Below are 15,750 nucleotides of genomic sequence, written 5' to 3' on the forward strand. Positions count from 1 at the left end.
ATTGTGTTTCAAGATTTATTATCAATCAAGTCTGATTTTTTATAGCACAAGAAGTATTTTATATCATGTATAATGATAAATAAAATCAGAGTTGCATAAAAATATTTTTCCATTAACACTCCAGTTAGTTTCTGTTAATTTATTTAAGAATCGATACAACAATGTAAATAGTGGATGTGCAATTCTGTGTGAACGCAAAACAGATTAAAATGTGATTTTATTTATTTCTTTGAAGAAAATACATAAACTCAATGCTTTGTTGAGTATATGGTCTCATCCGATGCATCTGCATTTTCTTTTTCTCCAACCACAGGGAATACAAATCCCCGTACGGCGTCTCAAGCGTCGACAAGTTCTGGAGCAATCTAGGCTACTGCAGCTTCTTATCGAGCATGAAAATTGACTCTGGACAGGATGGACAACTTCTAGTGAGAGAACACACAGCACAAGGATCAAGACATAAGTCCTCATCTGAAACACAACGGACAGGGCTTTTATATCTACTCTTGATTATGTAACTATACATGTATCATACTAATATGCTTTCTTTAGATTGCAAGCAGGATATAAATCATTGGACTGTCATTCTTAGTTTTGCAAAAAAAGATGCAAATATCCATAAATCAAGTACATGTACAACTGTAAACTAACTGATAAAAATGTTAAAACAGTGAAGATGACAAACAATGGTCGATCTATTTCAATAATCAAAAAGAATTGTGAAGGCGGCAGATAGATAACATTCACTTAAAAATTTCACAGCTAAAATTGTGTGCCTAGGAATAGTATGCATCCCCAACCCTCGAAATCCGGCTACGCGTGCAAGTGATCAGTGAGACAAAATAATCTTTAGAGAAATATTGTTTGAAATGCTTCAAAATACATATTTTTTTAATCCGTTATTTTGTAGGAAACTAACTCGAATAAACATTTACAGGAGAAGCAGAGAAATGTTGTAGTTTTTTGATTTGGGAATACGTCGGTCGTTTAAAAGAATTTATCAATCTGAGCAAAAAGGGACATCCAAGACTAACTTTGAGTTAGACATGTTAATGGTATTTTATTAGAGAGGTCAGACCTAGGATACACTGTTAACGATCACAGGAACGCTATACCAATCAGCCAAATTGAATGTGGATTGTAAGCTTTCGGTTACATATTGAAAACCTTTCTATACAGTGAAAAAAGGATTTAAGACAGTGAGATACTAAAAAAAAAGATAGGAAAGTATAATGCAAAATAAAAACCGTCGTGTGAGGATAGACACTGTCTGTTAAGTGTTATTTTTAAATGCATGTTAATAATTTTCAATAATCATTGATTATTTGTTGTTTTTCTATTTCTTAATTAAAATATATATATATATATCAGTGCAAGCATTTTAAGGATTTTTTTATATTCCAAACATTTATTAGTTATAGTAGTATGTATATGTATAATTGTGACTACGTGCACATTTGCATTGGAGATTTTTCCTATATAAGACTTGGGTCGGCCATTTTGGTAGGACCAAACTTGAATCTAAAAGGATATATTTATTAATACATTAAAGAATATAGTGATCAGATCCCGCTAGATTTATTTAGATTTTCCTATTTACAAGCTACGATGAGGACTTGATATATAGTTAAAATTTAGAGGAAGTGTGTGTCAAACTAGCTCGTTATATCATCGCTGAAAGCTGCAGTTGAGCGAGATCAATTTGGCTTTAATTCTATATTCAAATAAAGTTATTATGATAAGATAGGATTAACTTCGATGTATTTTTATTTAAACAGTTTTTACGGGACGACACAATCGATTTCCCAAAGCTCTGCAGAGGCTGAAATAAGTAATACAGTCCCTAACCTAACTGCGTAGTTTGTGAAGTTTGTGTTTTTTATTTTATCCACCCGTTATAATTTCAACAAATTCTCAGTCGTTTCCCTACATTTTCTACATTTATATCATTAATACATTAACAAAGTATTTCTCTCTCTATTTTGGTGAAGCAAGTATACACTAATATTATTGTGATACAAAAATCTTCATCAAATCGATTGGGGGGGGGGGGGCAATTTTCTTGAAACGACAAATCATATCACGTATCATTCGTGCAAAAACGAGATTGTCCTTCTCTGTCGGTCTCTCAACCTGTCCCCACTATTAATAGAGAAATATACCATTTTGATTATTCAACCTCATTTCGACGACCAAATTGGTTGAATTCTAAAAAAAATGCTATTTTTACCGCGTTTATATTTTGGTATGATACACGTCAATTAATGTCATTGTATCCCTGGTCAATATATAGATGTCATACATACAAAAGGTGTGTCTGGTAAGCAGGGGACCCTTGATCGTACTTTTTCAATTACCAGGGTTTCGTGTTCATACAATCGTCATTTATCTGTATTATTTGGAAGTAGATAACTGTTCGTATTCTTCACCTCTTACATTCATGTCTTACCTTTAATGTTTAGGGTTCCAGTCCAACGCAGCTTTAAGGCTAACATTCATGTCTTACCTTTAATGTTTAGGGTTTCAGTCCAACGCAGCTTTAAGGCTAACAGTAGCAACTGTTATACATGTTTATATATTGTTTTCCATATCCATATATTTCAGACAAATCCGGTTGGAATATCACGTTAAATTCAGCAGGTTCCATGCCTAAAGCAAAAACAATTTTTTCAAAATACAAAAAAAATATGAATTATTGGATGAAATGCATTTCACTGCAACCTGGAGCTTTAAAAACTTGACTTTGTCGGAATAATAGATAAAAATACAAGTCCTGAAATGTAAATTATAATTAGATACAATAACTCACACATGTTTATTGGGATAATGAACAATGTTCAATCTCAAAAGTCGATTTTTTTTTTCAAAATGAATCAAGAGAATAGTCTAAAAAAAACCTTTAAACCTTAGAGATTGGATAAGGTGAATAGGAACATTCCCTTGTAAAAGGATTTCACCTATCATTTCTTTAGATCAGGCAAATAAAAAAGGAATTGGATAATATTGCGAATAATTGCAGTTAATATGGAAAAATCATTTGGCATTTAATTTAATGAAAATATATTTACTGATAAAAAATATCATTAATTTGAGCATAGGAGAATTTTGTTGTCAATAGCTTGTATTTTTGATATATTGTAGAAATTGTAGAACAATATCATGCGTATCGATCCATATTGGAGACACCAACCTTTTATGCATTTGAAAAAAACACGCATTTCTTTATTGGTAAAGAAATCTGGCCTAACAATAAAAAACTATAACAATAGGTAACCATCAAATAAGTTTGTGTCAATATTAATAGCGGGACAGATTTTTTTTTTCAAAATATGAATTTTGTGGTAAAAGACTACTCACTCAAGCAAATAAAGACTATAATGAAAATTTTGCGAAAATAAGGCTCTCGTGAATAAAAAGTAATTAACGCATGAAATATTTTAAACATTAGTATATATGGTTTTTAATGTTTTTTTCTAACATAATTGTTTATAACTGTTTATCATTGAAGCATCCCGCCTCACCCATTCACACTCATTTCCGGATACGTCCCTCGTTTTGTGTTCTATTGTGACACTCTGATGTATGTCTGTTCACTATCAGTCTGGAACAATTAATATTTAACAAATTTTATTCATTTTATTTCCAAACTGTTGCATGTACGGACGTTTTGAAACATGTTCATTTTCACCCTAAAGAAAAGCCTCAGGCGAAACGTGAACTGATATATCACAAAAATGATAACGCTATTTATCGTATTATGAAATTAACAAATTTTATTTATTTTATTTCCAACATGTTGCATATACGGACGTTTTGAAACATGTTCATTTTCACCCTAAAGAAAAGCCTCAGGCGAAACGTGAACTGATATATCACAAAAATGATAACGCTATTTATCGTATTATGAAATTAACAAATTTTATTTATTTTATTTCCAACATGTTGCATATACGGACGTTTTGAAACAATGTTTATTTTCACCCTAAAGGAAAGCCTCACGCAAATCGTGCTCTGATATATCCCAAAAATAATAACGCTATTCATAGCATTATGAAATATATTCCATCACTCCCGATCGGTTGTTCTTCTTTTTTGGTGCACCAACCACTTCTCTCATAATATTGTCTGTCGATTCAAATTGGGTATATTAAGGAAGTGATAACTACAGGGTGTCCCAAAATATATGATACCATATGAATTACCATAAAAAACAAATGCCTTGACCAATTTCTTTGATTTTTGTCTAAGTTTTTAATTGAATAAATACAATTTTATAGCATCAAAATATGGCGGGAAAATTTCTCACTTTTTTGGAATTGTGATGTCACAAAATAACCTCATGATATTGCAATGAAAACTGCCTTTGGATAAAAATGGATTTATCAAAGGAGCGAGCTACTCTCATTATAAAACTACATGTTTATTACCGAACCCAGTCTCCAGTTACTGTAACAAGAATTTTAAGAAAGGATTTTCAAAAGGAAAAACGAGTAACCAAGCAGCAAATAATAAGAATTGTAAAAAAGTTTTAGCAAACAGAATCTATTCAAGACAACAGACAGAACAATGGAGGCAGACCGAAGTCGGTGAGAATTCCAGAGAGTATTCAACAAGTGCAGCAATTTATAGAGGAAACACCACAAAGATCTGTGAGGAAAGTTTTAAGCGATGTGAGTAACACTATGTCTTGTAGCTGACCCAGTGTTCACAGAATTTTAAGGTTTGACCTGTACTTAAAGCCTTATAGAACATCTGTAATGCAGCACCTTAAGCAAAGTGACATTGAGAGCCGCCTTACTTTTGCTCAATGGGTAAGGGAGCATGACAATATAGTCAATGTCATTTGTTTTTCAAATGAAGCTCATTACTACTTAAACGGGATAGTAAACAAGCGAAATTCTCGATACTGGGGTAGCGAAAAATCAAATCTTTATCTGGAGAAACCTGTTTATGGAGAGTAAATAACAGTTTGGGCTGCCATGAGCTCTAAAGGGATAATCGGGCCTTTTTTCTTTAAAGATGAAACAGGCGAAACTCAGACTGTTAACATTATTTCCTATCTGGAACTTTTGAAGAAGAAATTCTTGCCATGCTTAGTAAGAAGGGGTTTTAATCCTAAGGATATATGGTTCCAACAGGACGGAGATACGCCTCACACAACTCGAAATGTTACTGATTGGCTACACGAAACATTCAATGGAAATTTTATCTCTTTCAAAACTACTCACATTTGGCCCCCTCATTCCCCCGATGTAAGCCCTCTGGATTTCTTTTTATTATGAAGTCCTGCACATGTTAAGTATCATAACAATCTTTATTACCGTTTACGAAGAGAGAAATTTCAATCGCTCTCGAAAACAGCCGGGTATATATGATTAGTACAGTGAATAATTACAAGTATCTGCAAAAACACATTTCTTTAACATTAAAATTTTGCTTCAGTTTTCAGCAGATAATGATCATCGATGTATATTATTACATAAGATATTAATCTATATTATATAATATGTGTCGTACCAAAATATTTTAAAATCATCAATTGTATAATAATAGAAACAATTATTCAGCAGAGCTCCTTAAGTTTTTTTTTCTCTTATGCAAGCTTGATATCTCTTTGGAAATTGAAGCAAATGAGCATATGGAGGTAACGATTAGCATGCAAGATCAAAATTCCATAAAACAATACAAAAAAGGAGAGAAAAATAGATTGCCAACACATCAGAGGTGGGATCAGGTGCCATGAAAGAGTGAGCATCCATTGTCATGATCACATTGTCATGATCAGATCCGTCCGTCGTTAATGCAGTGTATAGATAATGGACTAACAATTTGTACGAAAACGTCAGTCAGCATTTGATTCAATAACAAATTGTAATTGCTCTGATGTTTCGGAAGTCCGTGTTTCCTCTGTTCCTATTTTTTACTGTTTTATAGACTTTGATATTGAATACCGTTCGTTATCTCCATATCCTTCTGGCAAAGTCATAGTAACGATCCACAGACACTTGTTTTGAAAATACATTTTTACACATAGTTTAGTAATAACACCGGGTATCTAACTCCGAATTACACTTAGTGTCCCCTCTTGAGAAACACACTTATTTACACATTCAGATGTAATGCACTGTTAGAAATTTTAGTATCATTATTTTCTTCGATAATTTATTTACACATTCAAGCATACATGGCATGTATGTCCTTGTTTTCTTATATTTGCCTAAACAGCGGCGAACTTAACCATAAAACGGTATGTGCTAATGCCGCACAAAGATTTGGATTGGCTTAAAATTTGTATTTAAAAATACATCGATAAAATGAAATAGCGTCTTATGAACATTGAGACCTCGAAACGAAGGGATAAGTAGCAATTTCAAATCTATATGATACTAATATAAGTAATACCAAGGGATAAGTAGCAAAGTGGAAGTACATGTATAAGGTGATTATTTTTTGCTCTGTTAGGACTTTTGAGATTCTATATGCCCTGCGAACCATACAATTTTCATCGTCTGTCTTTAAACTGATTCCATACGTCTGCTCAGGTTGCCATTTTTTGCCAAAACTTACTTCGGATGTCCATGTACCTGATAAATAAAACCCCTGTCCTCTTGAGACTTGTCAATAAGGGAAGCTTATACCAATTCTACTTGTTAACAGGTGAAGCAGGTAAAGAATTTTTAAAGATCTATGCCTTTTTTTCTGGATTTGATATTGACTTCTTGTCTTTATTTCCTGCTTTTGTTTTTCCTTTTTTAACATATATACATTATCTAAAAGGACTTGTTTTCCCATAAGAAACACAAAAAACAGTATATTTTCGTCAATTAGGTCAATCGGTGAAAAATATTTTTAAAAATATTCAAAATGTAGAACTAAAGATAATCTACTTTCGTTTAATTTTCTTCTTTTGCTTTGTGTGTGTGTGTGTGAGGGTGTGTGTGTATGTGTATGTGTGAGGACGTGTGTGTGTGTGTGTGTGTGTGTGTGTGTGTGTGTGTGTGTGTGTGTGTGTGTGTGTGTGTGTGTGTGTGTGTGTGTGTGTGTGTGTGTGTGTGTGTGTGTGTGTGTGTGTGTGTGGTGTGTGTGTGTGTGTGTGTGTGTGTTTTATTTCTGCATAGAGTTTTGGGTTTCATCGAATATGATCATTCATAACACATGATGTCATTTATATCATGTGTCACTGGAAAAAAACAGAGTGACATAGTTACAAAATATTTCTCAAAAACACTGCAATTAATTATGTTAATAAATTTGTTTAAGAATCAATACAACAATCGTTGGAGTGTGCAATTCGGCGTAAACTCATGTAAGCAAACCAAATTAAGACGTGATTTTTTTTATTTCTTATAAATGAAATACACTGACTCATTTCTCTGTAGAGTGTATGGTCTCATCAGAAGCATCTGCCTCTTCTTCTCAACCAACCACAGGGGGACACAAATCCCTATATGGTGTCCGTTGCGCCAACAAGTTCTGTGGCATTCCCGTCGCTGCAGCTTCTCGAGCATGAAAATTGACTCTGGACAGGATCGACAACTCCTAGTGAGAGAACACACAGCACAAGGATCAAGACATAAGTCCTCATCTGAAACTTAAGGTAACTACTGAGAGAACACACAGCACAGGAATCAAGACATAAGTCCTCATCTGAAACATAACTGACATGAAATTTATATCTTATGTTACTTTACATAATATAAAACTAATATGCTTCCCTAAGTTTGCGAGGATTGATATCACTGGACTGTCACTCTCACCTTTTAAAAAAAAGCAGAGATCCTAAAAACTGTTTAGAAGCAGATAAAAATGTTTACACAGTTCAGATAACCAATAGTGTTCCATCTTTTTTTCTAGAAGAAAAAATTGTGAAGGTGGTATACAAATCACCTTCTCTTGAAAATTTCAGAGATGAAATAAAGTACCTAGGAATAGTATGCATCCCTTACTCACGTAAACCGGCCAAACGTGCAAGGAACCCTATGCTTTGATTAGCAAGACAAAATAACTTTGTAGGGAAATATTGTATGAATTAAAGAATATGTTTTATCAGCTTTTTTGGGTAGGACCCTAAGCGAAAAAACATGTACAAGAAGACCAGAAATCATAGTAGCTTTAAATTTGTGAATACGTTTGGGCGTTTGATAGTATTATTTTTCATTCACACATTGAGCAAAAAGGGACAACCAAGAAAAACTGTTACTTAGTCATGTTTATGTTGTTTTACTAGAGAGGTAACGTCAAACCCAGGGTATACTGTAACCGATTACAGGAACGCTATACCATTCCGCCAATATGGCTTGTAAGCTATGAAGGATATGGAAATAACGAACAGTATTCAATCTCAACGTCCATCAAACAATATACAAATAAGAGCAGAGCAAACACGGACCTCCGAAACATCAGAGGTGGGATCAGGTGCCATGGAGGAGTGAGCATCCCCTGCCGACCGGTCACACCCGCCGTGTGCTCGTTGTCATAATCAGGAAATAACGGAAAAAAGCCGTCGTCAATTCAGTGTATAAATTATGGACTAACAATTGGTATGAAAAACGTCAGTCAGCATTTCATTCAATGATAAATTGTATTTGCTGACAAGGTCATTGTATCGACCATAGAATTTACGAAATGATGACTTTAAACGAGACTGTTGATATTCTCGTTTCATCAACTTGCTTGTCAATAATTTACCTCGTTTAAGAAATTGTTCATAGGTAGAGCATGCTATTGCGTATCGATTCAACTGAGATATATATACTCCGTATGCAGGTGATGAAGGTATATTGCTGCATAAGTAAGGGAAGTTGACGATAGAAAAGTTAAAGTCATCACGTTTATCATATAGCTTGGTTGTTAGATTACCATTAGTGTCCTTTTCAAGTAAAATATCCAAGTATGAAGCAGACGTGTCGGACTCTGTGGTATCTTTTATCTCAAGCTCACCAGGATATATCGTGTCGACGTAGGAATGGAAATTATCATTATTAATTGACAATGCGTCGTCGATATATCTAAATGTCGAGTTGAAGGCCACAGCAAGTGTTTTCTTCTTTTCACGCATAAGATTTTGCATAAATTCTGCTTCATATGAATATAAAAATAAGTCTGCTAATAACGGAGTGCAATTTGTACCCATGGGAATTCCAATAGATTGTTGGAATACCTGGTCTCCAAAAACCACATAGATATTGTCAATCAGAAACTCAAGCATCTTCTTGATGTCAACTTCAAAGTACTTATGTGTGCAATCAGAATCTGTTTTAACAAAATAATTTTTCAAATGACCAATGACGAGGTAAGTAAATTTACGAGTTCCATTTTTGTTGAAGAAGCAGCTGTCAATGATATCAAAAAGCCTGGATTAGAAATTATACTTAGAATCTTTCTTTAGAAAGAAAACAGTATTTTAGTTATTGAGATACTTTGAATAAAAATAGACAGAAAAGTCCCATGCAAAATAATGTCGTATAACTATTGAGCATATACACTGTCTATTAAGCGTTATATTTATATACGTGTTCAAAATTTTAAATCATCGTTTTTTTATTATCTAAATTACAAAAGAAAAGAAATTCCGTGCATGTGCTCGTATTCATAGAATTTTCGAGATTTCAAAAATCAACATAATACATGTACGCATGTTCTTTTTTCTGCAGGCATTTCTTGCCTTTAAACATGATTTATGAGTTATTGTTCATCAAGTTATACCATCGGATTCCCGACGTTTATTTATTTATCTATTTATGCCAGTTGGCAGATCAGGCATATTTTAGCATAATGTAGATTTTTCTGTCTTTTAAGGTAAAACATATAGAAATTTATGTCTATATTTCCTATTGTTATCTTCTTATGTCAACCAATCGACCACCTATTGATTGAGCAATTTAATTTTTCCCCTTTCTTCCACATGATAATTATGTCTAAGTAAACCTTTAATGTATGCAAAATTATTGAATGTTTTAGCATGTGTCAAATATTGAATCGACATACAATGTACATGTACCAGTTTGGTTTTGTAGTTATTTATCATTTACCCAGCTTTACAATACAAGAGAAACAAAATCAATGTCTTCTTTCATTCTAATTGAGATATAAAAATTGATTCCCTATTTTTCATTGTTATATTCGGGGGATAAAATACAGCTACACAATATATGCACGTCAAAAATGCACACCTATAGTTTCTTTTTCTCTTAAACAAAACAGGGTCGAAGGAAACATTATCTTATTTGCTTACAAAACGGATTAGTTTCCAGGAAGAAAGAGCGCGTATGCATATTATTACATGACAAAGTGGGTCTCTGAAAACACTACAGATTGGATCAGGTGCGTAGGAGGAGTAAACGTGCCCTATCGACCGGTCATAGTAAGCCTTATGTATTGATAAAATTGACAACAAATTCTGTAGTAAAGTTTTACTATGGAAGCAATAACATAAAAAATGACATCAAATATGTCATTCAAAATGCAACAAAAATCTGTGTTGAATTTACATTTAAAATGACTGCAGCAAATGAACTCACAAGGTAAAACGTAAAGGAATTATAACGACCTCCACCAGCAAGTTGTGGCGTGGAAATGTATTCTAGGGGCGTTAAAAAAACAAACAAGTAAACAAATTAATTTATAACATTCCTTGATCTGTTCAAATAGGATATACCTAATTTTCTCATGAAGAGGGCAAAGAATGGTGATAACCTAACTTGTTATTGAATGAGAAGACATCTCGTATATAAAATGTCTATTGTAAGACAAATGTCCATGACTACGCTTACATTTGCTTACTTTTTAATGAGCGCTAAATTTTTGTGTTTTTACCCATGGCGTTATGTAATATGAGTATAACAAAAAGTCAACACCAATGGGGAAATCAAAGAAAATGTAAAAGATAGAAAATATTACGCTTTATACATATGGAATTTATTTCATCTCTGAGTAGGACTCTGTCATATTTTCACGTGTGCGAATTAAGAGTGAAAATATAAATTAAAGAATACTGTCTCTCTTTTGAAATAAATTCATGTCTTACTACAAAACATTCAATATCCTCTATCTATTCTATTAACATTTGGAAATTTGCTGTTTTTCAAATATTTTCCAAAGTGTTTGAAGAGAAACATTTTCCAGTAAGATCACTTGTAAAAGAATAGCTTGTTATTGAAACATCCAACGTTTTAGAGTGTTTGGAAATAGATGACGGGATAGAAAAAAGTATACTCAAATATATCTATAACATACCTACCTTTAATTTTTTGCACAAACTTTTGATTTTATATCAAAACGAAGAACCGGAACATATACACACACACACAGCATACGTTTGATACCCCTGAGTATTAGCCGAGGATCACCAATTAAACTTTCTATATGTACAGGTATGTTCACAATGGTCTGAAACCTTTAATACAACTAGAATCATTTCCTAATATTGTGTTCTACTCAGTCATGAATAGAAGAATCAACGGGAACATACTGACCACCAATAGGGGTACATCTTTGACTGTAATTTGATATGGAGATAAAGAACAGTTATCAAACTCAAAAATTGAGACAATTTAGGAGCAGAAGACAAAATACTTTTAAAAAGATCAGAGGTGGGTATAGGTGCTATAGAGGAAAACCCTCCGTGTCAACCAATCAGACCCGCCGAAACCACTTTGTCCTGATCAGGCAAATGGAAAAACACATAGACAATTCTGTGGGTAAAATACAGTCTAACATTTTGTACGAAAAGCATAAATCGACGTTTGAATAAATAAACGTATTGATTAAATTTGCTCACAAGGTCATTGCATTTATCATAGAATTTGCCTAACGCGAACTTAAAGCATTTATATTTATTTTTGTTTAAAAAGAATGAACTTTAATTTGCATTAAACATTTGTTCTGATAAATTTTCTTTAATTTCTTTTTATCTTTTACATGTAAATAAATACAATATTTCAAAATTATTGCTTTTATTATTAGCCCACGTCTCCAATGTAGAAATGTTTTTCGTTTCCCTCTACCCATATATGCGAAAAATGAGTGTGCTGACATTTCCTTGTGTTGCCCTTAAAATCTACGAACAATTAAACCTAACCAGAATGAATTTATTCTTTTTTAAAAAGGTGATTTCTTATCTCTTTTCAGCTGTAAGCTCTTGGTTGTATCTGTGTTTTCAACCCCGATTCATCCCATACTTTCCACACATTTGCACTTGTATCGCCTTCCCGACCACTCACAGGATCCGCCTATGTAATTGTCCCGCAGACATCGTCTATAACAGCTCTGGTAAGTACAGTCCCTTCGCTTATTGTAACAGTTCCCCACAGAGAACATAATCCAGAACCATAAGAGAGAGAAGGAACAACATCACGAGAATCGTCTTTGTCTTCATCTAAATGGTCATTGGAAATATGCATAGAGATATATTTTTTTTTTAGAATTAACGCATTGTAGCTAACTTCCTTGAACTATATTTTCAAATTCATTTCAATTATTAAAATTAAAATAATTGTTTTAAAGAACAATTCAAAAAAATCATTGACACTATGCATATATAAATTCAAAATCAGTTGATAACCAGACTACACATGTGATACAAATTCAATACTGAAGGCCTAGGAATCAATGGTAGATTTTACCAAAACCATCGATTTTATTTCATGATAAAGCAGATTTTAACTTATATTGTGTTCTTAAATCTTGAATTGATGCAATTTTGAATTTATCACTTTCACTCAGCTTGAAATAAAAAAAGAAACCCAACCGACGATTTGGTTGGTTAGTTTTTTATTTACTTTTTTTTTCATTTAATACAAGTATAATCCAAGCAGATTTAATAGCTTTCAAATAAATAACGACGGTTTTCCAAGAAAATGCGAGCATTTTCTAAACGAAATCTCTCTTTAAATAATATTTTTCATTTAGACCAATCTCACTGATTAGCTGTCAGTGTCAAACATCAAAATGTAATTCATGGACTCTTTTTTGATACGCAATGGTAGATTTTTAGATTTTCTTGACGTAGAGAATTAACATAACATTTTATTTTTTGTTTGTAAGCCATACTCAACGAACTACTAACCTTAGAATTCGAACGATTTTCAAATATATACATTTTAGACAATTTTCCAGCCATCTGGAGTTATTATACTACATATACAATATTCATATATGATTGGAATCTTCTGACTTTTAGTTCGTCATTTAATTCCATAAATATCCCAAACAACTGTACCATCAAATAACTAGTTTAGTTACCCTTGAATCTCATATAAACTGGTGTCTGGGACACTTGTTTGAACATGTTGTTCCATCGCTTCCATCTCTTTTGTTATTTGAACATGTGTCATTCTCCACTCAATACTGAAGATTAATTTGGTTTACTTCATTATTGTTCAGCGTCGCAATTTTTAACAATAATGAATAGAATATTTTGTCGGTTAGTTTTCATCCATTAATGAATTTTAACACATACTCCAGATCATAGAGTTGAAATTAATGTATATGTTGTTACATAGATTATATTTTGGTACGATCTGGTAATAAACTAAACATAGATGGGAATGTCATTTCTAAATTCAAAAAAATATATATCTGATTCGACCACCGGATATCGTACACACTCTAAATATTGATTATCTTGCATATGATATTACAACCATACAATTAAGTTAAAATAACCAAGTAGAATTTGAATTTAGAACATAATGGAGAAAAAATATATGTTCAATTTTTACCTTCACCCCAGAAATAGCGTTCTTTGTCTTTGTAACACAGAGACTGTAAAAACTGATTTCCCATTACATCTTGTGCAGTTCGTTTGCAATAAATATTATGATGATTATTTCATTAGCGGCTGATTCAAAAGAGGGTTGTATTAAAACGATTCATTTTTAAATAAAGACGTAAATCTGAAGTCTCAACCTAAGAATACGTTAATGTCAAATTGATTTAAAACTTTCTGTTAATGAATTGAACACGTCACAAGAAGTTAAGAATTTAAGCTTAATTCAATTTTCCCTCATTTTTTTTTAATTTATCAAAATGAAAAAAAAAATAGATATACCTTGAGAGAAAAAATAATTGTCTTGGAATGAGAAATGTTACTGAAAAATTGCAGAATAATAGAAAGTCGAAAAGAAACATGGCAGTTCGTAGTTTTAATGGTTTCAAATTGTGCAGAAGGTATCTTACAAGATGAAATTATCTTTCTAGTCTCTTAATGAAAGGAAAGGAAGAATCTAGGGTACCTTAGATACTACAGAATAAAATGAATATGAATTGTAATAAAAAAAATGATCACCAGAATAACCATGTCATACCCCAAAATAAACTTTGGAACATTGGCAATTGCAATAGAATTGTGATTTGTTCATAGAACATCTACAATATGAGGTAAAATTACCGAAATTTCAAGCATTCTATTTTTTTTTCTAATTTTAACCGTATGATGGGTTTATTTAAGATAACATGATTTATAACTGTGATAGATGGAAAAACTAAAAATGAAACTTATCCAATTTTTTTTTAAACTAAGACCTAATCAATATGAGATTCAATACCCTTATATCAACATTTGAAAATAAAAGAAAAATCAATTAAATCTTAAGAAAACAGTAATACATTAAGATGGAAGTGTTAGTAAAACGTTTTCTAATTAGAATAAATAAACTGCCATGTTTCGAAAATAAAAACTAAGTGCATATATCAGACCATGCAATTTGATTGTATTTGTAGATGGGATGGACACCTGTGCTCTATAGATTGGTTTCAGGTCTATTTTTCCTTTGAGCATTAGTTTACCATGACAAATTTGTTTCCTGAGTATAAATGATAGGTATGTTCAGTCGAATGCTTCATCATTGATTCCTTTGACAAAAGTGAAATTAGACCCTAAGGGATAATTAGGGAGTTATTTTTTTAGAAGAATGAGGGACAGGTGATGTAAAGGGAAATGTATAGAGATAACAAATAGTATTCAAGCTCAAAAGCCCATTAAACAATACAAGGAGCAGATCAAACACGGACCTCTAAACATTAAAGGTGGGATCAGGTGCCATGGAGGAGTGAGCATCCCCTCCCGACTGTTCACACCCAGCGTGTGCTCTGCGAAATTAGGAAATTCAATTAGAATCAAAAACGTAGTTGTTGATGGTTTTTGAAAACGACTATTCATGACTCTGCATGTGGGGTCTTTCAAATATTGACATAATCAAATGACCTTTCCTTTTGAAAAATAAAAATTATTTTATAATCCCTTTTATGTCCACAAGGAAGTGATATCATACTTGTAAATATTCTAAATCTTTTTTTAAGGCTATCAATGTGCAATAAAAATGAATCGGAAAATAATTTATTTATGATATATGGTACATTGTTCCATTGATGTACATGTATTTACAGAGTTTGTTATATTTTATCTGCAATGTTGTATTAAAAGTATTAAGTGAAATGAAAAGGGAACATACGTGATTTATATAAAAAATGAGCAAAAGAAAGATAATACAAAATGAACAGTCTGTAATAAATTTATACTTTGATTGCTTTACATTCATTTATTCATTAATTTACTATATCTTTGATGTTCTTTTATACTTTATTGTATATAATTTTGTTTCTTTTATTTTAAATAAATTATTTTTGTTAATTTCACACAGCAAGTGAGAGTGAATTTTTTGTCTGTTAGCTCTCATTTTTACTGAATAAGTAACTTAACCTAATATATATGTTTGATTTTTTTAATGTACCTTTAACCATAAATATTTA

At 32.2% G+C, this 15,750-nt stretch overlaps 1 long non-coding RNA gene across 1 annotated transcript in view; it reads right to left on the bottom strand.

Annotated features, from left to right (window-relative positions):
• Nucleotides 1-204: 204 nt before the first annotated feature.
• Nucleotides 205-15,750, bottom strand: part of LOC134271653 (uncharacterized) — a 34,827-nt gene continuing 19,281 nt past the window's right edge. The window contains exons 3-4 of the long non-coding RNA XR_009993065.1: nt 2,507-2,649; nt 205-471 (exon numbers count right to left, since the gene is read on the bottom strand). This is a non-coding gene — a long non-coding RNA (uncharacterized LOC134271653). The remainder of the gene's footprint in view (nt 472-2,506; nt 2,650-15,750) is intronic.

This window comes from Saccostrea cucullata, unplaced genomic scaffold (assembly GCF_032062105.1).
Source record: "Saccostrea cucullata isolate Sc308-1 unplaced genomic scaffold, CSIRO_AGI_Scuc_v1 ctg2103, whole genome shotgun sequence".
Taxonomy (NCBI): Eukaryota; Metazoa; Mollusca; class Bivalvia; order Ostreida; family Ostreidae; genus Saccostrea; species Saccostrea cuccullata.